Source organism: Triplophysa dalaica, chromosome 5 (genome assembly GCF_015846415.1).
Source record: "Triplophysa dalaica isolate WHDGS20190420 chromosome 5, ASM1584641v1, whole genome shotgun sequence".
NCBI classification, from domain to species: Eukaryota; Metazoa; Chordata; class Actinopteri; order Cypriniformes; family Nemacheilidae; genus Triplophysa; species Triplophysa dalaica.
The window spans coordinates 16,222,091-16,246,962 of NC_079546.1; the positions used below are offsets into that span (position 1 = coordinate 16,222,091).

Consider the following 24,872-nt stretch of genomic DNA (forward strand, 5'->3'; position numbering starts at 1 on the left):
TCGACAGGTAGCACAGGGAGGGCTAAGTCGCAAGAAGGAAGCTCCAAAAGCCTCTAATATGGAGAATAAGGGCGTCATTCCCTCTACCTCTCGAATGCCAAGCGAGCGCTCTACTATTTGAGCAAATTCCCGCGCATTACCTGAAAAAGACGCGCATTGCTTTGGCTCAATGAAACGGGGCACATGGGGAAAATGCTTTTTGCAAATAGCCTTGAAATTACAATCGCAGCGCACCTCTCGGCTCGTTGGTCTACGGGCATGATTCTCGCTTTGGGTGCGAGAGGGCCCGGGTTCAAATCGCGGACGAGCCCTGCTTTAAGCGTTCCTCGTATTGTGAGGACACTCAAGGTGGCACTATGGCGATCCAGATCATGAAAGCAGGATACCCATGGCCGGTTAGCTCAGTTGGCTAGAGCGTGGTGCTTATAACGCAAAGGTCGCGGGTTCGAACCCCCGACGGGCCAAAGGCTTTTCTCTAGCATTCTTTACATAATTCAAGGCTTCAGCGCCAGGGTTCGTCCGCGCACTACCCAGCGCAAGTCAAGAAATCTGCAATCGTGGCCGAAATAGCTCAGTTGGGAGAGCGTTAGACTGAAGATCTAAAGGTCCCTGGTTCGATCCCGGGTTTCGGCAAGCGTGCCTTTGTCCAATGCTTTGCTCTAGTCATAGTGAAGCTCTTCCATTCACAAGACCGTGCGCTCTTTTCCTCGGGATCCGGCATGTCGAAAACAGCTTTACGTTGGGTTTCATGGTGTAATGGTTAGCACTCTGCACTCTGAATCCAGCGATCCGAGTTCAAATCTCGTTGAGAGCTCTGATTGTAAGTCTACACTTTTTCTAGGTGAGCATGCCAGGGATTGTTATCGCAGGTAAGGTTAGACATAATTCAAGAACAATATTCATTGAAATACATTTCTCACGTTATGATTTGTGAACAATAATCTTTGCAATACATTTCACATAATGTGTGTGGGACACAGGCAAAACCCAAATTCTCACACATATCCACACTGGTTTATTGAAAATGCAAGTAACACAGCAAAAAAAACTTGTGGAATCTTAAGTGACAACTTGATTGTCTCTGATCGTGAAATGTCCTGCATCACGTTGCTCTGGGTAAAAGCAATGCGCACCTTATGTGAGATTCTTGTCATGTGTGTCCAAGTGCCATAGCGAGGAGAGACAAGGGGCACTGAAGGCTTTTTGTGACTGAATATATGAACAGGAATCAACACGAAGACCTTTTTCTGCAGCGGTGAGCCTCGACAGGTAGAACAGGGAGGGCTAAGTCGCAAGAAGGAAGCTCCAAAAGCCTCTAATATGGAGAATAAGGGTGTCATTCCCTCTACCTCTGGAATGCCAAGCCAGCGCTCTACCATTTGAGCAAATTCCCGCGCAATATCTGAAAAAGACGCGCATTGCTTTGGCTCAATGAAACGGGGCATATGGTGAAAATGCTTTTTGCAAATAGCCTTGAAATTACAATCGCAGCGCACCTCTCGGCTCGTTGGTCTACGGGCATGATTCTCGCTTTGGGTGCGAGAGGTCCCCCGTTCAAATCGCGGACGAGCCCTGCTTTAAGCGTTCCTCGTATTGTGAGGACACTCAAGGTGGCACTATGGCGATCCAGATCATGAAAGAAGGATACCCATGGCTGGTTAGCTCAGTTGGCTAGAGCGTGGTGCTAATAACGCCAAGGTCGCGGGTTCGATCCCCTTACAGGCCAAAGGCTTTTCTATAGCATTCTTTCCATAATTCAAGGCTTCAGCGCCAGGGTTCGTCCGTGCACTACCCACCGCAAGTCAAGAAATCTGCAATTGTGGCCGAAATAGCTCAGTTGGGAGAGCGTTAGACTGAAGATCTAAAGGTCCCTGTTTCGATCCCGGGTTTCGGCAAGCGTGCCTTTGTCCAATGCTTTGCTCTAGTCATAGTGAAGCTCTTCCATTCACAAGACCGTGCGCTCTTTTCCTCGGGATCCGGCATGTCGAAAACAGCTTTACGTTGGGTTTCATGGTGTAATGGTTAGCACTCTGCACTCTGAATCCAGCGATCCGAGTTCAAATCTCGTTGAGAGCTCTGATTGTAAGTCTACACTTTTTCTAGGGGAGCATGCCAGGGATTGTTATCGCAGGTAAGGTTAGACATAATTCAAGAACAATATTCATTGAAATACATTTCTCACGTTATGATTTGTGAACAATAATCTTTGCAATACATTTCACATAATGTGTGTGGGACACAGGCAAAACCCAAATTCTCACACATATCCACACTGGTTTATTGATAATGCAAGTAACACAGCAAAAAAAACTTGTGGAATCTTAAGTGACAACTTGATTGTCTCTGATCGTGAAATGTCCTGCATCACGTTGCTCTGGGTAAAAGCAATGCGCACCTTATGGTAGATTCTTGTCATGTGTGTCCAAGTGCCAAAGCGAGGAGAGAGAAGGGGCACTGAAGGCTTTTTGTGACTGAATATATGAACAGGAATCAACACGAAGACCTTTTTCTGCAGCGGTGAGCCTCGACAGGTAGCACAGGGAGGGCTAAGTCGCAAGAAGGAAGCTCCAAAAGCCTCTAATATTGAGAATAAGGGCGTCATTACCTCTACCTCTCGAATGCCAAGCGAGCGCTCTACCATTTGAGCAAATTCCCGCGCATTATCTGAAAAAGACGCGCATTGCTTTGGCTCAATGAAACGGGGCACATGGGGAAAATGCTTTTTGCAAATAGCCTTGAAATTACAATCGCAGCGCACCTCTCGGCTCGTTGGTCTACGGGCATGATTCTCGCTTTGGGTGCGAGAGGTCCCGGGTTCAAATCGCGGACGAGCCCTGCTTTAAGCGTTCCTCATATTTTGAGGACACTTAAGGTGGCACTATGCCGATCCAGATCATGAAAGCAGGATACCCATGGCCGGTTAGCACAGTTGGATAGAGCGTGGTGCTAATGACGCCAAGGTCGCGGGTTCGATCCCCGTACGGGCCAAAGGCTTTTCTCTAGCATTCTTTCCATAATTCAAGGCTTCAGCGCCAGGGTTCGTCCGTGCACTACCCAGGGCAAGTCAAGAATTCTCCAATTGTGGCCGAAATAGCTCAGTTGGGAGAGCGTTAGACAGAAGATCTATCGGTCCCTGGTTCGATCCCGGGTTTCGGCAAGCGCCTTTGTCCAATGCTTTGCTCTAGTCATAGTGAAGCTCTTCCATTCATAAGACCGTGCGCTCTTTTCGTCGGGATCCGGCATGTCGAAAACAGCTTTACGTTGGGTTTCATGGTGTAATTGTTAGCACTCTGGACTCTGAATCCAGCGATCTGAGTTCAAATCTCGGTGAGACCTCTGATTGGAAGTCTACACTTTTTCTACGAGAGCATGCCAGGGATTGTTATCGCAGGTAAGGTTAGACATAATTCAAGAACAATATTCATTGAAATACATTTCTCACGTTATGATTTGTGAACAATAATCTTTGCAATACATTTCACATAATGTGTGTGGGACACAGGCAAAACCCAAATTCTCACACATATCCACACTGGTTTATTGAAAATGCAAGTAACACAGCAAAAAAAACTTGTGGAATCTTAAGTGACAACTTGATTGTCTCTGATCGTGAAATGTCCTGCATCACGTTGCTCTGGGTAAAAGCAATGCGCACCTTATGTGAGATTCTTGTCATGTGTGTCCAAGTGCCATAGCGAGGAGAGACAAGGGGCACTGAAGGCTTTTTGTGACTGAATATATGAACAGGAATCAACACGAAGACCTTTTTCTGCAGCGGTGAGCTTTGACAGGTAGCACAGGAAGGGCTAAGTCGCAAGAAGGAAGCTCCAAAAGCCTATATTATGGAGAATAAGGGCGTCATTCCCTCTACCTCTCGAATGCCAAGCGAGCGCTCTACCATTTGAGCAAATTCCCGCGCATTATCTGAAAAAGACGCCCATTGCTTTGGCTCAATGAAACGGGGCATATGGTGAAAATGCTTTTTGCAAATAGCCTTGAAATTACAATCGCAGCGCACCTCTCGGCTCGTTGGTCTACGGGCATGATTCTCGCTTTGGATGCGAGAGGTCCCCCGTTCAAATCGCGGACGAGCCCTGCTTTAAGCGTTCCTCGTATTGTGAGGAGACTCAAGGTGGCAGTATGCCGATCCAGATCATGAAAGCAGGATACCAATGGCCGGTTAGCTCAGTTGGCTAGAGCATGGTGCTAATAACGCAAAGCTCGCGGGTTCGATCCCAATACGGGCCAAAGGCCTTTCTCTAGCATTCTTTCCATAATTCAAGGCTTCAGCGCCAGGGTTCGTCCGCGCACTACCCAGCGCAAGTCAAGAAATCTGCGATTGTGGCCGAAATAGCACAATTGGGAGAGCGTTAGACTGAAGATCTAAATGTCCCTTGTTCGATCCTGGGTTCTTCGCGATCTGGCATATCGAAAACAGCTTTAAATTGGGTTTCGTGGTGTAAAGGTTAGCACTCTGGACTCTGAATCCAGCGATCCGAGTTCAAATCTCGGTGAGACCTCTGATTGGAAGTCTCCTCTGGTGCAGGAGTGCAGGAGTGCTTGATCGGTCGTCGATGCGACTAGGTATATAACAATGTAGTAAGCACTTAATGTAAAACAATGTGTTTTAAAAACCTTATAGCCTTTCATGTGATTTTACAAATGTTTAAGAGCGACTCTTCAACAGAAGATACGTGTCCTTGATATAACACAAATTGACCGGTACAGGAGTGCTCGATGGGTTGTCGATTCAACTAGGTATGCACTGAAAGGTCCACTGAACCCTAAGCCGACAGAACCCTGTAAGCTCTTGACTGTCTGCTAAATGTTGTAGCGGGCCCACAATGGAGCAGCGGCACAACGTGGCTTTTTGAGGTAGCGTGGCCGAGCGGTTTAAGGCGCTGGATTTAAGCTCCAGTCTCTTCGGAGGCGTGAGTTCAAATCCCACCGCTGCCAGTGGGTCTTTGCTCCGCTTGGAGCGTTAGGAGGCTAGTTTTCCTCTTACCTCCAGAGCCACATTAGCTTGTTAGGGTGTTTTTGATGAGGGATGAACCTGCACTCACCTGGTGTACTCAACACCCCCCCACCCGAGAGCCTACACTTAGAACATGTCGCTGTAACACAAGAGCCCGGATAGCTCAGTTGGTAGAGCATCAGACTTTTAATCTGAGGGTCCAGGGTTCAAGTCCCTGTTTGGGCAACGAGTTTCCTCTTTGTTAGTCACCTTTACCTTGTGAGCTCTTCTCGTCACTCCCTCTGTTGATAAAAATTAAATGAACAGTTTTCTCGTGCGTTGGAGTCTTTGGCTCATTGGCTTTGAGCAGGGATTTCATCGAGCACATGCGTCAGGAATTCCATGAGACCTCAGCAAAAGCTGCCTATCTTCTCCCTGCAGATCTAGTGACTCAGTCATGGGAGCTTAACTTTGCCGGCGGCATGTTGGCTAGCCGTGATCGTATAATAATTAGTACTCTGTGTTGTGGTCGCAGCATCCCCGATTCGAATCCGGGTCACGGCAGGGGACCACGTCTTATTGAAGTCCTGCCTTTCCCTTTTTGACATCGTCCTCTTTGCAGCACGACCGAAACCCAGAGGGCCTGGAACCTGTTGTAGTCGTGGCAGAGTGGTTAAGGCGATGGACTAGAAATTCATTGGGGTTTCCCTGCGCAGGTTCGAATCCTTCCGACTTCGTTTCCGGTGCATTTAGCTCAGCTGCTGATTTGTATCTCTAAATGCGAAAGAGCAAAATTCATCTCGGCCGAGCCCTGTGCAGCCGTCTGTTAGCTCGTGTGGTTGGTTAGTACTCTGTGTTGTGGCCTCAGCAAATCCGGATCGAGGCAACATTTTGTGGCAACACCTTGAACAAACTGCTTCCCGCTCGCTGTGGAACTGTGTTGGTTTCGAACAAAAAGAGCCACACCAAGCACTTGTTCAGCTGTTCTTTAGAACGTTTAAAGCCAGCTTATCCAAGCTATTGGACAGCGGCAAAGAAAAGGCTTAACTCCCCGTCGGGGAATCATTTTGGAGGAGGCTTGGCAAAAGAACTTGGCACGCAACGACACAAGCCCGGACAGCTCAGCTCGGTCTGGGAGGAGCCTCCCCATCAGTTCAGTCTAACCGCGTGACATGCGGAGATACTGTCCAACCTACTAACGAGGATTATACTTCTCAAATCATAGTTCTTCTTTCTGTTGTTCACTGCTACTACACGTGCAGAGACATAGAAAGTCTTTCCGACATGCATTTAAAATGTGGGGTCGCTACTCCGATTCTTAAGCTCTTGGAAGCAGGTGCATTCCGTATTGCGCTTGATGAGGTGTCAGGCATGGTCCAGCAGTCAGGACTCCTGGTTTCGCCCAAGCACCCCGGGTTTAACTCCGAGCGTGAGAAGCCAAAGGCTTCTTTTCCTTCAGTGTGTTGGCAAAGCCGTATTGTTTTAGAGTAAGACTCTGTTGAGTAAGCTCCACTGGTGGGCCTCAGCATTTTGAGGTCAGAAAAATTGCAGCTGCTCACCACAAAGCTTTCGTCCCTGGGTGGGCTTGAACCACCATCATTTCGGTTAACAGCAGAACGCGCTAACCAATTGCGCCACAGAGACGGTGGGATTTTGCTTTGACACGTCGCTACATTTGACAAATGGAAGGCAGGGAACTCCTGTCCAACACTATATAGATATTATGCTGGCAGCCAAAACCAAAAATCCACAATATCCGGGAAAGGTAAACGGGAACCAAAAGACAACCGAATGGGGAAAATAAATATAAACCGGCTCACAGGTTGCCACGTTCCTACGGATAAAACGAAGAGGTAAAGTACAAAGCACAGCAAGAGCAAAACAACGTCACAAATAATTTTACATCGCCACAATGAGAGCAGGCACAGCCAAGCTCAAATAGAACAAAAAGGCGATTAGAAACAGGTGAGGGTAATGAACAAGGGAAACAACCAACGAGGGATAAATACAAACAGGAGGTGAGCAGCAGGCGACAGAGATACAACATTAGTGGAAGACTAATGGAGAACAAGGGGGCGGAGCTACACGGAAGACAGGTGAACACGCGGCGAACAAACAAAACATACCGCCACGTGTCTCCATATAAAACAAAACATACACACTAGACATGGTTCTGTCCTGACCTTGTCCAGAGAGTTAGAGAATTGCAAAACCGGGAAGGACAAGGTCCTGACAACCAGCACTTTCACTCCCCTTTAACCTGATTGCATCGCTGCCGGCGGCTAGTTTGTATCCTCTGACACTTGCTTCACCTCACATTTGTTCCTGGTCTTAATATTAGTGTATTTTTACTATAGTTACCTATTATTGTCGTTGCCGACTTATTTATAACTTTATTTTCTAAATCTATATTAATTGAAGCGTAACGCCGCTAGCATATTAGCGTGTTAGCTTGCCTTCTGTTTACACTATGGAATATCATCTCCCCCTATTTGTCTTGTGTGCTAACTGTTTCTCTTTTTAAGCGTATATACTAAGAGCCATCAAGCAACCTTGGTAAGTTAGGATTGCACTTCATACCCGGTGAGTTATGGCTTCTATTCCTATTGTTGTTACTTGCACCTCATGTCATATGTTTAGTTTAGCCCTCTCTGTCAGCGGCGAGGGTTTTACATGTGATAAATGCAGGGAAGTAGTTAGGCTGACGGAGAAGATCTTAGAATTAGAGTCTTGCATCCAATCTTTATTTGAGGATAGTAAGAGTGTTAGGACTGTAGAAAACACTTTGGATGCGAGCAATGTTAGCGCACACAGCTCGGTTCCGGTTGAAAATCCCCTGCAGCTGGGAAACTTTGTGACGGTGAGACGGCATAGTCGCAGGACAAAACATCACTCAACCGTTCCGATTAAAGTCTCGAACAGGTTTGCCCCGCTCAGTGACCCACCGACTGAGAAACCTGCTGAAAGTGCCCTAGTGATCGGTGATTCTATTGTCTGGAACGTTAACAGAGAGACACCAGCCACCATAGTCAAATGTTTACCGGGAGCCATAGCGCCTGACATCAAGTCAAATTTAAATGTGCTGGCTAAGGCTAATCGTAAATACAGTAAGATTGTTATTCATGTCGGCACAAATGATGTTAGACTCCGTCAATCGGAGTTGACTAAAGATAATATTAAAGAGGTGTGTGAGCTCGCAAAAACAATGTCAGACACTGTAATATTCTCTGGCCCCCTTACTGCTTACCGTGGTGATGAGATTTATAGCAGATTATCATCACTAAATGGCTGGTTGTCTGAGTGGTGCCTGCAGAATAATATAGATTTTATAAATAACTGGAAGAGTTTTGAGGGCAGACCTGACCTGTTGAAACGAGATGGTCTCCATCCCTCCTGGGATGGGGTTTCCCTCCTCTCTAGAAATTTGGCACACAGTCTTAAAAATACTAAAGTCTGACTACCTAGGGCCAAGGTCAGGAAGGAGACAGAATGGCTTAACGAACTGTCTGCCTGCCGTCTCGCGTCACCGAATACACAAAATATACAACATGTAATACTCCCTTCTTACAAACAACATAAAATAGAGACTGTGTCTGTCCCCCGAATTAGCAAACATAAGATATTGCGTAAACCTCTTGGAAGTAATTTAATAAACATTAAACAAATCAAACATGAACAAAATACAGATAATCAACTGTTACGACTCGGATTGCTTAATATTAGATCGCTCTCAAATAAAGCACTTTTTGTAAACGATTTGAGAACCGATCATAAAATAGACATGCTTTGTTTGACAGAAACATGGCTAAAGCCAGATGATTATATTACTCTAAATGAATCCGTTCCCCAAGATTATTACTATAAACACGAGCCTCGTCTAAAAGGTAGAGGGGGAGGTGTCGCTGCACTTTACAATAATTCTCTTATCACCTCTCAGAAGTCTAATTTTAAATACAATTCTTTTGAAGTCATGGTGCTTCACGTATCGACACCTAATACTAAGGACAAAACATTTTTAAAATTTATTCTAGCTATTGTATATAGGCCCCCAGGGCACCACACAGATTTTATTAAAGATTTTGGTGGGTTCTTATCAGAACTAGTACTGGACGCAGATAGAGTCCTTGTCGTCGGTGACTTTAATATCCATGTAGACAATGATACAGATGCCTTGGGACTGGCTTTCAAAGACACTCTTAACTCCATGGGCGTTAGTCAACATGTGTCAGGACCCACTCACCTTCGTAATCATACTTTAGGTTTAATACTTTCTTATGGTATAAATGTGGACGATGTTAAAATCGTTCAGCAGAGTGAAGATATTTCGGATCATTATCTGATATTATGTTTGCTTCAATGGCCTACGGCTGCAAATCAAACTCCTTGTTACAAATATGGTAGAACGATTACTTCAACTACCAAAGATGCGTTTCTCGATAATCTGCCTGAATTGTCTAAAATATATAGCATGAGTAAAAACGTTGACGATTTTGACCCTACTATTGAAAATTTTAACTCTACTTTCTCGGAAATATTAGACACAGTTGCTCCTCTGCGTTTAAAGAAAATAAAAAATAGCAGCCCAACACCGTGGTATAATAAAAAAAGCGTCCCGGAAAATGGAGATCAACATTAAGAAAACTAATTTAGAGGTATTTCGTATAGCATGGAAGGATAGTACTCGAAATTACAGGAATGCCATGAAAACGTCTAGATCCGCCTACTCTTCAACACTAATAGAGGAAAACCATCACAACCCTTTTGTATTTTTATTTATTTAACACCGTTTTTATTTTTATTTAACACCGTGGCTAAATTAACAAAAAATAAGTCGTCATCGACTTCAGATTCTGATTATCAGCATAACAGTGATGAATTTATGAATTACTTCACGAGTAAAATCCAAGATATAAGAGAAAAAATTATAACAATGCAACCTGTAGTGAAATCCGCTGAACAAACTAACTACAGCACCCCTAAGGAGAAATTGCAATTATTTAATACAGTAGATCACGATGAAAAGTCTAAAATCATTAGATCATCCAAATCAACAACATGCATGCTAGACCCTATACCTACAAAACTACTGAAAGAAATGCTCCCAGAAATTATAGATCCTCTTCTCAGTATTATTAACTCATCTCTGACATTAGGACATGTGCCTAAAGCATTTAAGGTGGCTGTTATAAGGCCTCTTTTAAAAAAAAAAAAACTCGACCCTAAAGAACTATGGAATTACAGGCCTATATCGAATTTACCTTTTATATCTAAAGTTCTGGAAAAAGTAGTTTCAGATCAATTATGCTCCTTCCTCCAAAGGAATGACATTAATGATGAATTCCAGTCTGGATTTCGAGCATGTCACAGTACAGAGACTGCTTTGATAAGAGTTACAAATGATCTGCTTTTAGCGTCTGACCATGGCTGTATTTCGTTATTGGTGCTGCTAGACCTCAGTGCTGCATTTGACACCATTGACCACAGCATACTTCTACATAGACTCGAAAATTACGTCGGCATTAACGGAATAGCATTGAAATGGTTTAAGTCTTATTTACCCGACCGTTTTCAATTTGTAGCAATAAACAATGAGGCGTCCCGCAAATCACAAGTCCAGTACGGTGTACCACAGGGCTCAGTCTTGGGGCCTCTGCTCTTCGCATTATACATGCTACCTCTAGGAGATATAATAAAGCGACACGGAATTAGCTTTCACTGTTATCCTGATGATACTCAACTTTATATTTCCTCGATGCCTCATGAAACCCAGCAGTTTCATCGAATAAAGGATTGCATAGTTGACTTAAAAATGTGGATAAGTAAAAAAAAATTACTTCTAAACTCGGACAAAACAGAAGTGTTACTTACTGGACCGAAAACTGCTATGCGTAACAACCAAGAATACTGCTTAACGATTGACGGATGCTCCATAAAATCCTCGTCATCAGCTAAGAATCTTGGCGTTGTATTCGACAGTACTCTGTAATTTGAAAGCCATGTCGCCAACACCTGTAAAATTGCATTTTTCCATTTTAAGAATATATCTAAATTACGTCATATGCTGTCACTGTCAGATGCAGAGAAATTAATTCATGCATTCGTGACATCAAGACTAGATTACTGTAATGCACTTCTAGGTGGTTGCCCTGCGGGCCTATTACAAATACTGCAACTGGTTCAAAACGCGACAGCTTGAGTTCTTACACGTACAAAAAAGTATGAGCATATAACCCTGGTTCTGTCAACCTTGCACTGCTTACCTATAAAGCATCGCATTAACTTTAAGATCTTGCTTATTACCTATAAAGCCCTAGATGGTCTAGCGCCGCAGTATTTGAATGAACTTCTATTGTATTACAGACCTCCACGTACATTACGCTCTAAGGGGTCCTGTCAGTTGGTAATACCTAGAATTTCAAAATCAAGTGCAGGTGGTAGATCCTTTTCTTATCTAGCGCCTAAACTTTGGAATATTCTTCCCTGCACGGTCCGGGAGGCAGACACACTCTGTCAGTTTAAATCTAGACTAAAGACTCATCTTTTTAATCTTGCATACACTACACCTCCATAATATTAATCCTCAGAGGATTTAGGCTGCATTATTTAGATCAACCGGAACCAGGAACACATCCAACAACAAATGATGTACTTGTTGCATCAAAGAGTGCAGAACAGTACTCTACTCTCAGCCAGTCTTGTCTCTTTGTTCCAAGGTTACCGCAGGATGCAGTTCATGCCCAGACCTGATGGCAGAGCTGAGAATGGGAAGCGGTGACCTGACAAGTGCTAAGAGGATAGAGCTGGATAAAGGACGCGACAACTTTGTTTTTTCTACAACATTTCAAATGCTATTAGATTGTTAATGATAATCTTTAATTTTTATATTTTTATTAAGCCTTGTTGTGCAAGCACTGATGAGCTTGTGCAGAGGCAGCAGCTTTTGCCAGAGGGGAACTGGAATCCCCTGGTTGGGCCTGGGTTCCCCTGAGGTTTTTTTTCTCGATGGGAGTTTTGGGTTCCTCACCACCGTTTGCATATTGTTTTGCACTATCTGCCTGGCCGGGGGGGCTGCTTTAGAATTCATACTTGTATTAAATGTGTCTCATGTACAGCTGCTTTGTAACAATGAAAATTGTAAAAAGCGCTATATAAATAAAGTTGAGTTGAGTTGAGTTGAGTTGTTCAGTCCCTCACAAAGATTTTCCTCTTGTTGTTCTTGTTTGGTTTGACAAATTATTTTGTGATTCTAATGGTGTTTGAAATCTGTAAATAGTTCTATTCAGTTCAAGCATTATTGTCATTCCGCTACATGTGGGGACATACAGTGGAACGAAATATCGTGCCTCACAGGACCATGATGCTACATATATACAGGCATACAGTTGTGTTCAAAATTATTCAACCCCCACTGAAATTGATTGTTTTGGTCGGTTTGACATTGATTATGATCATTCAGTCATCCTGCTTACAATTAAATCAAAGAGGCACGTGTAGGTCAGACAAATATAACATAACATTTATAATGAAATAACCACAAATGTCTTTTCTGAGCTCACATCATTATCAGTTTTATTCAACCCCCAAGTGACATTCAATCTTAGTACTTAGTACAACATCCTTTTACAGTTATAACAGCTTTTAAACGTGAAGTATAGCTTGACACAAGTGGCTTGCAGCGATCTACGGGTATCTTGGCCCATTCATCATGGGCAAAAGCCTCCAGCTCAGTCACATTCTTAGGCTTGCACTGCAACTGCTTTCTTTAAGTCCCACAAGAGGTTCTCAATCGGATTTAAGTCTGGTGACTGCGATGGCCACTTCAAAATGTTCCAGCCTTTAATCTGCAACCATGCTCTAGTGGACTTGGAGGTATGCTTGGGATCATTGTCCGGTTGAAAGGTCCAACGTCTTCCAAGCCTCAGGTTTGTGACGGACTGCATCACATTGTCAACCAATATCTCCTGGTACTGAAGAGAATTCATGGTACCTTGCACACGCTGAAGCTTCCCAGTACCTGCAGAAGCAAAACAGCCCCAAAGCATGATTTCCCCCCCGCCATGCTTCACAGTAGGCAAGGTGTTCTTTTCTTCATAGGCCTAGTTCTTCCACCTCCAAACATAGCGTTGATCCATGGGCCCAAACAGTTCTAATTTTGTTTCATCAGTCCACAGAACACTATCCCAAAACTTCTGTGGTTTGTCCACATGACTTTGGTATACTGCAGTCGACTCTTCTTATTCTTTGGGGACAGCAAGGGGGTGCGCCTGGGAGATCTGGCATGGAGGCCTTCATTACGCAGGGTGCGCCGTATTGTCTGAGCAGAAACTTCAGTACCCACATCTGACAAATCTTTTCTCAGTTCCTCAGCGGTCACACGGGGACTTTTCTCCACTCTACGCTTCAGGTAGCGCACAGCAGTCGAAGTCAGCATCTTCTTTCTGCCACATCCAGGTAGCGTTTCAACAGTGCCCTTTGCCTTGAATTTGCGAATGATGCTTCCTATGGTGTCTCTTGGTATGTTTAACATCTTTGCAATCTTCTTATAGCCATTGCCCTTCCTGTGAAGAGTAATCACCTGTTCTCTTGTCTTCCTGGACCATTCTCTTGACCTAGGCATGTTTGTAACCACACCAGTAAATGTCTAGAAGGAGCTGAGTATCACAGTCATTTTAAAGCTGCCTAATTGGTGCTTACTAGGCTTTATTGCTGCTCCCTGATATCCACAGGTGTTTTCAATACCTGATTGAAAACACTTCATTGAACCTCTGTTCTTCAGAGTGGTAGTCTTTAAGGGGTTGAATAATTATGTCAATGAAGAATTCAAAAAAGAAACATTTACTACTGTATTACAAAACTAATTGATTTCATTTTAGTTGCATATGGTTCTTTAAGAAGTCCTTGTAGGATTTCATTCTGAATACAATTACAAATGTACACTAAATTCCCTAAAACCATTTACAGCATTGGGGGTTGAATAATTTTAAACACAACTGTACATAACTATCCTACTGATAGTTTGACAGTAAATATACTATTTGTAAAAAAGTGTATACCTATAAATAAACAAAAAATACAAACTATGCTATATAAAAATGCTTTTCCTATACATAATTTAAAAAAATTATAATACAGACTACACAAACGATTTAGAATTATACTGTACATGTGCAAGCATTGTGGGTCAAGCAGCTTGGCTGGGGAATAGTGCAGGAGGATTTGTAATGCATTTTATAGTTGATTATGTTGTATTGATGTTCATTTATGATTTTGAGTTCAACTAACCTAAATGTCAACTAACCTCTGAATCCGTTTATTCTCCTATGCTCCTACACTGAAAAAAATGATTCTTGAGGGTTAGTACATATAACCCAGGGAAATATAACCCATGCAACCCACCTTACACGCACCTTTACCTACATATACTACATTGTAAAATGTAATTGTTGTCCTTACTTACAAACAATGTGTTAACTTTACTCAGTTGTCAAAATGTATAAATTTTACTAGTTTTTATTAAGTTACGATTACTTGCAGGGGAAATAAAACAATTAAATTTTCGCCTTAAGTATATTTTACTTAAATCAAGCAAGTAGCGGCAAGCAAAGCAATTACTTTACTACACCAGTGAGAGGCAGTGCAGAGCAGATCCTGCAAGTTCGCAGAAAAGATTCCCAGCATGCTTTGCGCAAGACTGCATTCGGAGAGCACATTTTTAAAAATATGATTATTTTATATGTTTTTAGTAAAGTCAAAGACTTGTTAGTGTTTAACATTCACTTTTCTTAGATATTTAGAAGAGTTTGACTTTTTTTTCAAATTTGTGGTTACCACTGTTTAGAAGATAGGCGCATGTGATTAGGTTCTGCAAAGCGCATGTGTTTTTACCAATGAGCATTGTCTGTGTGAACAGTTCTGAGATCAGTCTCCTCTTGATCATTTTGAGTTGCACAAGTCAAGGTGTTTGATTTATGCATTTTTAGAATAATATTTATGTGACAAAGAATTTAATTTAATGAACTTAAAACTCCAATGATGGATAAATTAAATTTTTAAATTGTAGAAATTTTTATTTCAGCTACAAAGTAATCAAAATGTATTATTGCAAACTTGTCCGGGTTTACAGAGCAATAAATCAATAATAGTTTGTAATAATCGTTAATTCTGAGCACTCCGCACTAAGTCAAGAGTACATCTGAACTATTTTTTTTAGTTACTTGCACTCAACAAAACCATTTGACTTTACTTAGTTTTTTTTTAGTAAGATCAACTAATTAGATTTTACAGTGTAGGTAGCAAATTAAACTATATGTAAACTTCCTGAATCTACTCAATACAATTGAGGCAAAGATTTCCACTTTGAGTTTGATCGAGTAGATTTTATTCTATGTTTTTAAGTAAAGAGTACCTAAATGTATTAGCTATGAATCATGACACACTAAAATAAATTAGATAAAGTCTACCTATTATTTCCCAATATTAATTAATTATAAAAATTGAGTAATATTAGTTTATATAACTGACAACAGTTCATCTGACATCATGAATGAAAAGTATTGAATAATTAATAAATATGACTTATTCAGAGAAGCTTGAATTAACCTTCAAATAATCAGAAACAAGAGATCACGTCAATTGCTTTTAATGACCAAATAACAAACATCTACAAAAGCCCTTTTTGACAATGAACACAAGATTAATTTGATGTCAGCCTTATTATGATCAGTGATCGCTTTAGTTGAGGTCTAGACTCTTGCAGGTAGCTAACTTGATAACTTAATCTTAAATCAATCACAGCTGTGTTTCACGTGCCACACTTCTGTGTTACAAATAAAATAGTTTGTTGCAATAGTATAATATAATACATAATATAAATTAATTCATCTTTTATATTTAAGTGATATTTAAAAAGTTTGAGAAAGATTCTACAATGAAATGACAAAAAGAAAAGTTACCTTGATATGACCCATGTAGAAATTTGTTCAGATTACACTTAGACATCAACATTAATCATACACACCTCAACAATTGTGACAATCGTCAAACTATTTCAGGTAAACTGCAATGCGTGCTGGGAGTCATGAATGAGTTTAGTACTATGATGTAACCCAGCATGCATTGCCCTATGAATCTTTATTTTGTTGATGTCACCATTGTTAAGTTTCATACACTGATTCTTCATGTGTCTGTGCATCTGTATGATTCAGCAGCTTTAAACTTCTCAAAGTCATTTATAACCTACGTGGCAGGACTAAGGCTATAAATCAAATATAAAATCGGCTCCACTCAAAGTCACAATTCAACAGCTAGTCTATTAACAATTTCCTTTGCTACGGCAAATATGGTCATATCTAAATAATATCTAAACAGGCAGAGAATATCAAGTTTCGTTAAAGTGTGAGCTTTCAATGTATGATTTTCTGTGGCTCAGTGGTAAGAGTATGGGATCCGTAACACCAAGGTCATGGGTTCAATCCTAAGGGATTGCAACATACTCAAATACAATGCATAACATAATGCAATGTAAGGCGTCTGCCAAATGCATAAATGTAGAAGTCAAGAGCTGAACTAAAGATAACACTGATCACAATAATGGTGAAATCAAATTAATCTTGTGTTCACTGTCACAAAGAGGATTTGTAGACGTTTGCTATTTGGTCAATGAAATTTGGTCCTGTTTCTGATCATTTTTAGGTCAATTTAAGCTTCTCTGAATAAGTCATATTTATTGTTTTATCATTCAATCTTTATCATTCATAATAAGTAGATGAACTGTTGTTGGTTATATAAACTAATATTACTCCATTTTTAGTACTTAATATTGAGAAATATTAGGTAGACTTTATCAAATTTCTTTTAGTGTGTCATGACTCATATCTGATAAATTTAGGTACTGTTTACTTAAAAACATAGAATAAAATCTACTCAATCTAAAAGTTAAATTTAACTGATTTGCATGGGTAATATTTACTAACCCTCAAGAATCATTTTTTTATTATAGCTAAAGTTGCCTACTTTACTGGGTAGACCTTTCACTGTAGGTTACTTTAAGTTTACCTTATGTTGAACCCTATTGCATGTAAAAACTAAAAGGGGAAAAACTTAACCACATAATGCTTACACACAAAACTGGCGGTTGATCCTGAGGTCCTCATCTTCTGCGTGCTCCTAAATCTTCTGGCTTATAGTTGCCGTGGTACACTGGTAAGTGGGCACAATAGTAGTTCCTTGGGCGGGAAGGGGGTTCCGTATGTGGACAGGGAGCACAATATGCAGTTCGGGGGCGAGGCCTAAATATAGCTCAATAGGTAAGTAGGCACAATAGTCAATCCAAGGGCATTGTGTTAGCCATATGCGGTCAGGGTGCAATACAGTACTTTGATGAGACAAGGCGGAAGAGCAACGCTATTTTTAAGATGACAACTGGGCGTGAATAGAGCTTTGTGGGTACCCATAGGACCACCCTGGCGGTGTCCATTTTGTGAGCAAATAGTGAGCAAAAGACCACCTTACCATGTGGTAAGGGGAAAAGTGCCACATCGTCTATAGACTAAAGGGAGATCGGCATACTTTTGGGGGTTACGATCCCTTTCGCACAACTATTGAACCCGTGGCAGTTTATTAGAATTGTAATTTTTTCAAAGAACCACTAAATTCGCCTTTCCTCAAGCGTTTTTTAATGTTACTGTTTTGTTGGAAGTTGTAACTGAGTTTATACAGCACATTTGTATACCCAAACAAAGCCAAACAATAATGTCATCAGAAGATAACTACCAGTCATTAAAATCATCCCAGTGACCTTAATCATCCCCGCCAGACTTTGACTGTAGTCTTTTACATCGTCACGTCAGGCTTTGTGTATTGCGTGTGAGGGGAACTATGATTTAGATTTGCAAATAAGCCCAACCTTTAATGCAATTTAAATTTCCAGACAAATTGAGATTGAAAGTCAGTAATCACAATACACTTTGGAAGTGTGGGAAGGGACAGGACATTTTGTGAAAAGCAAACCTGCAAAAGCCACTAATGCAAACTATTTTATCATGTTTAGGACTTGAATTGTTTAGATTAAATACTGTAGATCAGTATTACTTCTCACTTCCCGCATATGTCCCCTCCCAGAATATTCTAGAATTCTATGTAATAACACATTAATAAGCTGATGACAGTTGTGAATAGCACAACCCCTCTATTAAAATAATAAAAATACACAGTGTTTGTATAATCCACACCAAGAGTGCTTAAAAAGAAGGCCAGCTTAGGCCGGCAACTTTTTTTAAAAGGCTGGCGGGAATGAGTTAAAAGATTCAGGTCACATAAAGCAGGCAGTTGCAACTGAAACTTTTAAAAGAGCTCTCTCAAGTGTTCTTATTAAACAGCAAGCATTTTAAGCACTCCTGTTGGTTTGTAACCTGAATTGTGATTATGCAAAACAGCTGATGACCGTTACAATGGTGCCTTAACCTGTTCTACCGTTAGTAGCCCAACTAAAGCAAACACTGATCAGAAAAATACAGATTGTTGAAATTAACTGCAGTTGTAAAAGTGATATTGATTCAATTCCTTTAACATTGGAAAATCAACAATTTTAAACATTGATTCAATGGTTGCTTGCGGTCAGGGTAAGGACAACTGCCCCTCTGAGACCAAACCTGGGGACCCCTGCTCTAAACTCTTAGACAGAGGGCGTAGTGAACAGATGTAAGTTTGTCACGGTTCTGCCTATCTTGTCTGGCTAATTCTTGGTCTTGAGGCAGAACCAAAACAGAATTCCCTGTTTCATGTGGGGAGAGAGATTTTGGACCTTTTGGGCTTCCATACTCTCCCCGAGTCTCGTCTGTGTTTCCCGCCATTTCGTGTCATTAGCTTCCCCTTAGTGTTTCATCTGTTTCACCTGTCCCCTATTAATTGTCCTGTCATTGTCTCCCTATAAGAGTCCTCTTGTTTCATTGTCTTGTGCGGTTCATTGCGTTTGCCCTGCATTGTATTTGTGCTGTGCGTTTGATACCTGTTCTATTGCCTGTCCATGTTAAGCTGTTGTTCCTGTTTCCTGTTTCCCGTGTGTAGTAAGTCTAGTTTAGGTTTTGAAGTTCTGAGTGTTTGTTTTCTTTTAGTTTAGTTAGTCAGTGTTCTTGTGCTTGTTAAAATATTGTTTATCCTGTTTTCCCCACTGAGGGTTTTTGTTTTGCCTGTTTTTGTCTTGGTAATTATAAATAAATTCGTGTTCAAACCCCTGTACCACCTAGTCTGCCTGCACTTGGGTTCTCCTGCCTTGCCTCCTCGGAGATTCATGACAGAATGAACCGCCACAACAGAACCCAGCAGGCAACCGCGGACGATTCCTTGCGGTCCCACCAGGCCCGACTCCTGTTGGGTTTTAAGCAGGGGGATCGCGGGATCAGGCAGTTCGCTCGGGAGTTCCTGGCTGCAGCTAGGGAGACTGAGTTCGGTGAGGCAGAGCTCAAGGTTATTTTTAACTGCTGCCTCACCGAGCCTCTCCGGCGGTCTGAGATGAGGATGTTGAGCTCCCTGTGGATGGGCGACATGATCAGGTATGTGGTCAACCGGGATGATCCCTGGCCATTAGTGCCAGACTGGGTGTCCGCCCCCGTGGCTACCGTCCCGGAGGACCGCGCCCTGGCCGCCCTTACCCTGGGGAGCTCGGCACCCTCATCCGCAGCACCTCCTGCGGCCACTCTACCGTCGGCCAGTCCCACTGGCCGGCGGAGGAGAAAGAAACTACCCAGTCCGGAGCTACCCAGTCCGGAGCTACCCAGTCCGGAGCTACCCAGTCCGGAGCTACCCAGTCCGGAGCTACCCAGTCCGGAGCTACCCAGTCCGGAGCTACCCAGTCCGGAGCTACCCAGTCCGGAGCTACCCAGTCCGGAGCTACCCAGTCCGGAGCTACCCAGTCCGGAGCTACCCAGTCCGGTGCTACCCAGTCCGGTGCTACCCAGTCCGGTGCTACCCAGTCCGGTGCTACCCAGTCCGGTGCTACCCAGTCCGGTGCTACCCAGTCCGGTGCTACCCAGTCCGGTGCTACCCAGTCCGGTGCTACCCAGTCCGGTGCTACCCAGTCCGGTGCTACCCAGTCCGGTGCTACCCAGTCCGGTGCTACCCAGTCCGGTGCTACCCAGTCCGGAGCTACCCAGTCCGGTGCTATCCAGTCCCAAATATTTTTTGGGGGGGCGCCGTGGGGAGGCGACTGTCCGAGCGGCCGTTCCGGCCGCGGATCCGTTCCAGGAGCCGGAACTAAGCCCGTTCCAGGAGCCGGAACTAAGCCCGTTCCAGGAGCCGGAACTAAGCCCGTTCCAGGAGCCGGAACTAAGCCCGTTCCAGGAGCCGGAACTAAGCCCGTTCCAGGAGCCGGAACTAAGCCCGTTCCAGGAGCCGGAACTAAGCCCGTTCCAGGAGCCGGAACTAAGCCCGTTCCAGGAGCCGGAACTAAGCCCGTTCCAGGAGCCGGAACTAAGCCCGTTCCAGGAGCCGGAACCTAGCCCGTTCCAGGAGCCGGAACCAAGCCCGCCGTCAAGTCCGGCCGCCCAGCCGCCGTCAGAGAGCGCTGCCCAGCCGCCGTCAGAGAGCGCTGCCCAGCCGCCGTCAGAGAGCGCTGCCCAGCCGCCGTCAGAGAGCGCTGCCCAGCCGCCGTCAGAGAGCGCTGCCCAGCCGCCGTCAGAGAGCGCTGCCCAGCCGCCGTCAGAGAGCGCTGCCCAGCCGCCGTCAGAGAGCGCTGCCCAGCCGCCGTCAGAGAGCGCTGCCCAGCCGCCGTCAGAGAGCGCTGCCCAGCCGCCGTCAGAGAGCGCTGCCCAGCCGCCGTCAGAGAGCGCTGCCCAGCCGCCGTCAGAGAGCGCTGCCCAGCCGCCGTCAGAGAGCGCTGCCCAGCCGCCGTCAGAGAGCGCTGCCCAGCCGCCGTCAGAGAGCGCTGCCCAGCCGCCGTCAGAGAGCGCTGCCCAGCCGCCGTCAGAGAGCGCTGCCCAGCCGCCGTCAGAGAGCGCTGCCCAGCCGCCGTCAGAGAGCGCTGCCCAGCCGCCGTCAGAGAGCGCTGCCCAGCCGCCGTCAGAGAGCGCTGCCCAGCCGCCGTCAGAGAGCGCTGCCCAGCCGCCGTCAAGTCCGGCTGCCCAGCCGCCGTCAAGTCCGGCTGCCCAGCCGCCGTCAAGTCCGGCTGCCCAGCCGCCGTCAAGTCCGGCTGCCCAGCCGCCGTCAAGTCCGGCTGCCCAGCCGCCGTCAAGTCCGGCTGCCCAGCCGCCGTCAAGTCCGGCTGCCCAGCCGCCGTCAAGTCCGGCTGCCCAGCCGCCGTCAAGTCCGGCTGCCCAGCCGCCGTCAAGTCCGGCTGCCCAGCCGCCGTCAAGTCCGGCTGCCCAGCCGCCGTCAAGTCCGGCTGCCCAGCCGCCGTCAAGTCCGGCTGCCCAGCCGCCGTCAAGTCCGGCTGCCCAGCCGCCGTCAAGTCCGGCTGCCCAGCCGCCGTCAAGTCCGGCTGCCCAGCCGCCGTCAAGTCCGGCTGCCCAGCCGCCGTCAAGTCCGGCTGCCCAGCCGCCGTCAAGTCCGGCTGCCCAGCCGCCGTCAAGTCCGGCTGCCCAGCCGCCGTCAAGTCCGGCTGCCCAGCCGCCGTCAAGTCCGGCTGCCCAGCCGCCGTCAAGTCCGGCTGCCCAGCCGCCGTCAAGTCCGGCTGCCCAGCCGCCGTCCAACCCTGTCAGGCTGATCTTCAGACCCTGGTCCAGCCCGGCATTCCAGCCGTGGTCCAGCCCTCCAGTCCTGCAGGGGACTAGGACGGTTCCCCCCAGGACTACCCCTGTCAAGCCTCCTGGGGCTCCGCGCCCTGGCGCGTCCCCAAGGGCTGGAACTTTCCCACCCAGCCCTCCCCCTTTTGGACTTCCCATGTCTTGTTTGCCCCCACCCCCCCTCCCTTGTTTGTTATTTTTATTAAGTCACCCTAATCCCCTATTGATTCTTGCCTGTCTGCCACTGATTTTGTTTTCCATGTTTTGTTTAGTCTTGTCTATGTCTCAGTCTGTCTTGTCCTGTGAGTCTCCTTGAGGAGCGTCAGGATGTCGCTCCTTAAGGCGGGGGTTCTGTCACGGTTCTGCCTATCTTGTCTGGCTAATTCTTGGTCTTGAGGCAGAACCAAAACAGAATTCCCTGTTTCATGTGGGGAGAGAGATTTTGGACCTTTTGGGCTTCCATACTCTCCCCGAGTCTCGTCTGTGTTTCCCGCCATTTCGTGTCATTAGCTTCCCCTTAGTGTTTCATCTGTTTCACCTGTCCCCTATTAATTGTCCTGTCATTGTCTCCCTATAAGAGTCCTCTTGTTTCATTGTCTTGTGCGGTTCATTGCGTTTGCCCTGCATTGTATTTGTGCTGTGCGTTTGATACCTGTTCTATTGCCTGTCCATGTTAAGCTGTTGTTCCTGTTTCCTGTTTCCCGTGTGTAGTAAGTCTAGTTTAGGTTTTGAAGTTCTGAGTGTTTGTTTTCTTTTAGTTTAGTTAGTCAGTGTTCTTGTGCTTGTTAAAATATTGTTTATCCTGTTTTCCCCACTGAGGGTTTTTGTTTTGCCTGTTTTTGTCTTGGTAATTATAAATAAATTCGTGTTCAAACCCCTGTACCACCTAGTCTGCCTGCACTTGGGTTCTCCTGCCTTGCCTCCTCGGAGATTCATGACAAGTTTGCAGTCATTTATCAATATCTACCGTCTTAGATGAAGATGCAAATTCTTAGGGTAGGTTACTATGTTGGAAAGAGTTCACTGTTTCACAGGTTATGAAAGACTTTTTTTTTTTTACCTGAATTGTGATTATGCAAAACAGCTGATGATCGTTACAATGGTGCCTTAACCTGTTCTATCGGAAATGTATTTGTCCTTTTTTGGATGCATTTTGCCCTGCTCTTCAATGCTATTTGAATGAAAAGCTTCATATTGTAAGGGAAATCTAAATGGAAATCAGTTTTAGTATACACAAATGGAAACAGCTTTTGCATGAAGGCTACAGCATTAAGATTTCTGTAGAAACTAAAAGCTAAAATTATGAGATACAAAACTAAGGAGCAGTACCATTAATCCTTCAGCAATGGAAAGGCTATTTAATGTGCTGCTGTTCTCAGGTCAGTGCAAATATTTACATTTTCCTTATGTCAATGTGTTTGTTTATTTATCTCAGTAAATATAATTTATATATTTAATTTATACATTTAGATATCTGTAATTTTGTTTATATGCACTAAGTATTTTAGTTGTTTAGTTTAGGCAAAGCTGAATAACAAGATCACCCGATCCAGTGTAAATCTTTAAATGTTACTTCTGCTAGATATGCACACATGAATGCAAGGTCAGGCTTCTTTTCTCCATGCACATAATATCTGTTACCAAATGATAAAAATATAACTCTTATTATAGGGCTGATGGTGACAGTAGATTTTTAATAAATAACACAATGGGACTGTCACTGCTGCACATTTTCTGTAAAATGGTCTGTAGGAATAAGAGAAGGTTATAGTAATCCCATGTATAAAAAAGCAGGTGAATTTGCGATCAGTGTCAAGTTCATTTTATAAGCCTGTGTCTTGATTTAGCGCTGTTGCTCAGGTACTCCAAGTATCTAAAGTTAAACTGATCATGATAGGACACCAAATAAATTAAAGACTATCTCCTTAACTGGTTCACAACAGCTTTTCCACACTGTAAAAAAATACACCGTGATATTACAGGAAATTACTGGCTACTAGTTGCATGACGTTCACAGGGATTCATTAAGAAACTTAAGAGAACATCCTGGAAAGTGACAGTAAAATACTGTGATTTATTTGAATTAAAAACAACTTTGTTTACTTTACTTAATTTTGCCAACTTGTTGCCTTGATTCAATCAAATTGTCTGAAATAAATTGTATTAACATGACTCAAGTTTAAATTTCCAAACTGTATCTTTAATTTCATGTTTACTAAGTGTACTAGAACTAGTACTAGAATTAGCGGAGTTAATGCTCATTGAATGATGAAATACACATAATGGCAGTCATAGCTGATGTACCACTCTTTTGAACAATAGTAACCACAAACTCAAAATAACAACAAACTAAATATTACGAAAAATAAGTAAATAAGTAAAATTACCTTGTTTAGTGAATTTCACTTTTAGATTATACAGTAGGGACAGTACAGCTTTAAGTTTTTGAAAGAATCAAATAACCCACATTAAAAACACAGTGTGACAAGAAATTACAGGCTAATAATTTCAGTGTAAAAGTGTAGTACTGTACTGACTTTCAGGATACTACCAGTTGCATGACTTTCACAGCAAAAATAAAAGCAGTACTGTACTGTGATTTCACACTTAATGACAGAGATAGGTAGAATTAAAATACATGTATTTAAAAATACTATTTTGTATTTTAACCCTTCACATGCACTTGGCATTTGTTTATTCAAAAATGAAAGTAATTCATTTGAATGTCCCCTTCATGGCGATAAGTGTTTTCTTGAGTTGGGCTTTTGAGTCTTTACAATCATATTTGATATTTGTCTGGTCTGCCTGCTGTACCTGTGTGCTTTTAAAGTACATTTGTTATCGTCATGCAAATGTGTATTTAATCCAGTGGTTCTCCAGTCCTCAGGGCCCCCCTGATAGAATACTTTAGATTTCTCCCTATTGAACACATGAACAAGTAAATGAGATAATGAAGTTATGATTGAGTAATTATTGATGAACACGTGATGTTAACAAACACAATCACAAAAGAAAACATCAACAATAAGAATAAAAACCATAATAGTGTTGAGTGTTTCCTTTAGTGTGGCTCTTACCCTTGATTTATTATGTTAAATTTTTTGCTAGCAGAAATAATTCTCAACTCAACTTTATTTATATAGCGCTTTTTACAATTTTCATTGTTACAAAGCAGCTGTACATGAGACACATTGAATACAAGT

The 24,872-nt window shown here is 43.6% G+C and overlaps 12 non-coding genes across 12 annotated transcripts; 11 read left to right on the forward strand and 1 right to left on the reverse strand.

Annotated features, from left to right (window-relative positions):
* Positions 1-390: 390 nt before the first annotated feature.
* On the forward strand, positions 391-464 carry trnai-uau (transfer RNA isoleucine (anticodon UAU)). The gene has a single exon. It is a non-coding gene; the product is annotated as a tRNA-Ile (tRNA).
* A 96-nt stretch (positions 465-560) lies between these two features.
* Positions 561-633, forward strand: trnaf-gaa (transfer RNA phenylalanine (anticodon GAA)). The gene has a single exon. It is a non-coding gene; the product is annotated as a tRNA-Phe (tRNA).
* A 1,019-nt stretch (positions 634-1,652) lies between these two features.
* On the forward strand, positions 1,653-1,726 carry trnai-aau (transfer RNA isoleucine (anticodon AAU)). The gene has a single exon. It is a non-coding gene; the product is annotated as a tRNA-Ile (tRNA).
* A 96-nt stretch (positions 1,727-1,822) lies between these two features.
* trnaf-gaa (transfer RNA phenylalanine (anticodon GAA)) lies at positions 1,823-1,895 on the forward strand. Its single transcript has one exon. It is a non-coding gene; the product is annotated as a tRNA-Phe (tRNA).
* Positions 1,896-2,914: 1,019 nt separating this feature from the next.
* trnai-aau (transfer RNA isoleucine (anticodon AAU)) lies at positions 2,915-2,988 on the forward strand. The gene has a single exon. It is a non-coding gene; the product is annotated as a tRNA-Ile (tRNA).
* A 96-nt stretch (positions 2,989-3,084) lies between these two features.
* trnaf-gaa (transfer RNA phenylalanine (anticodon GAA)) lies at positions 3,085-3,157 on the forward strand. Its single transcript has one exon. It is a non-coding gene; the product is annotated as a tRNA-Phe (tRNA).
* A 107-nt stretch (positions 3,158-3,264) lies between these two features.
* Positions 3,265-3,336, forward strand: trnaq-cug (transfer RNA glutamine (anticodon CUG)). The gene has a single exon. It is a non-coding gene; the product is annotated as a tRNA-Gln (tRNA).
* Positions 3,337-4,448: 1,112 nt separating this feature from the next.
* Positions 4,449-4,520, forward strand: trnaq-cug (transfer RNA glutamine (anticodon CUG)). The gene has a single exon. It is a non-coding gene; the product is annotated as a tRNA-Gln (tRNA).
* A 354-nt stretch (positions 4,521-4,874) lies between these two features.
* trnal-uaa (transfer RNA leucine (anticodon UAA)) lies at positions 4,875-4,956 on the forward strand. The gene has a single exon. It is a non-coding gene; the product is annotated as a tRNA-Leu (tRNA).
* A 171-nt stretch (positions 4,957-5,127) lies between these two features.
* Positions 5,128-5,200, forward strand: trnak-uuu (transfer RNA lysine (anticodon UUU)). Its single transcript has one exon. It is a non-coding gene; the product is annotated as a tRNA-Lys (tRNA).
* Positions 5,201-5,609: 409 nt separating this feature from the next.
* trnas-aga (transfer RNA serine (anticodon AGA)) lies at positions 5,610-5,691 on the forward strand. The gene has a single exon. It is a non-coding gene; the product is annotated as a tRNA-Ser (tRNA).
* An 833-nt stretch (positions 5,692-6,524) lies between these two features.
* Positions 6,525-6,598, reverse strand: trnan-guu (transfer RNA asparagine (anticodon GUU)). The gene has a single exon. It is a non-coding gene; the product is annotated as a tRNA-Asn (tRNA).
* Between the last annotated feature and the right edge of the window lie 18,274 nt (positions 6,599-24,872).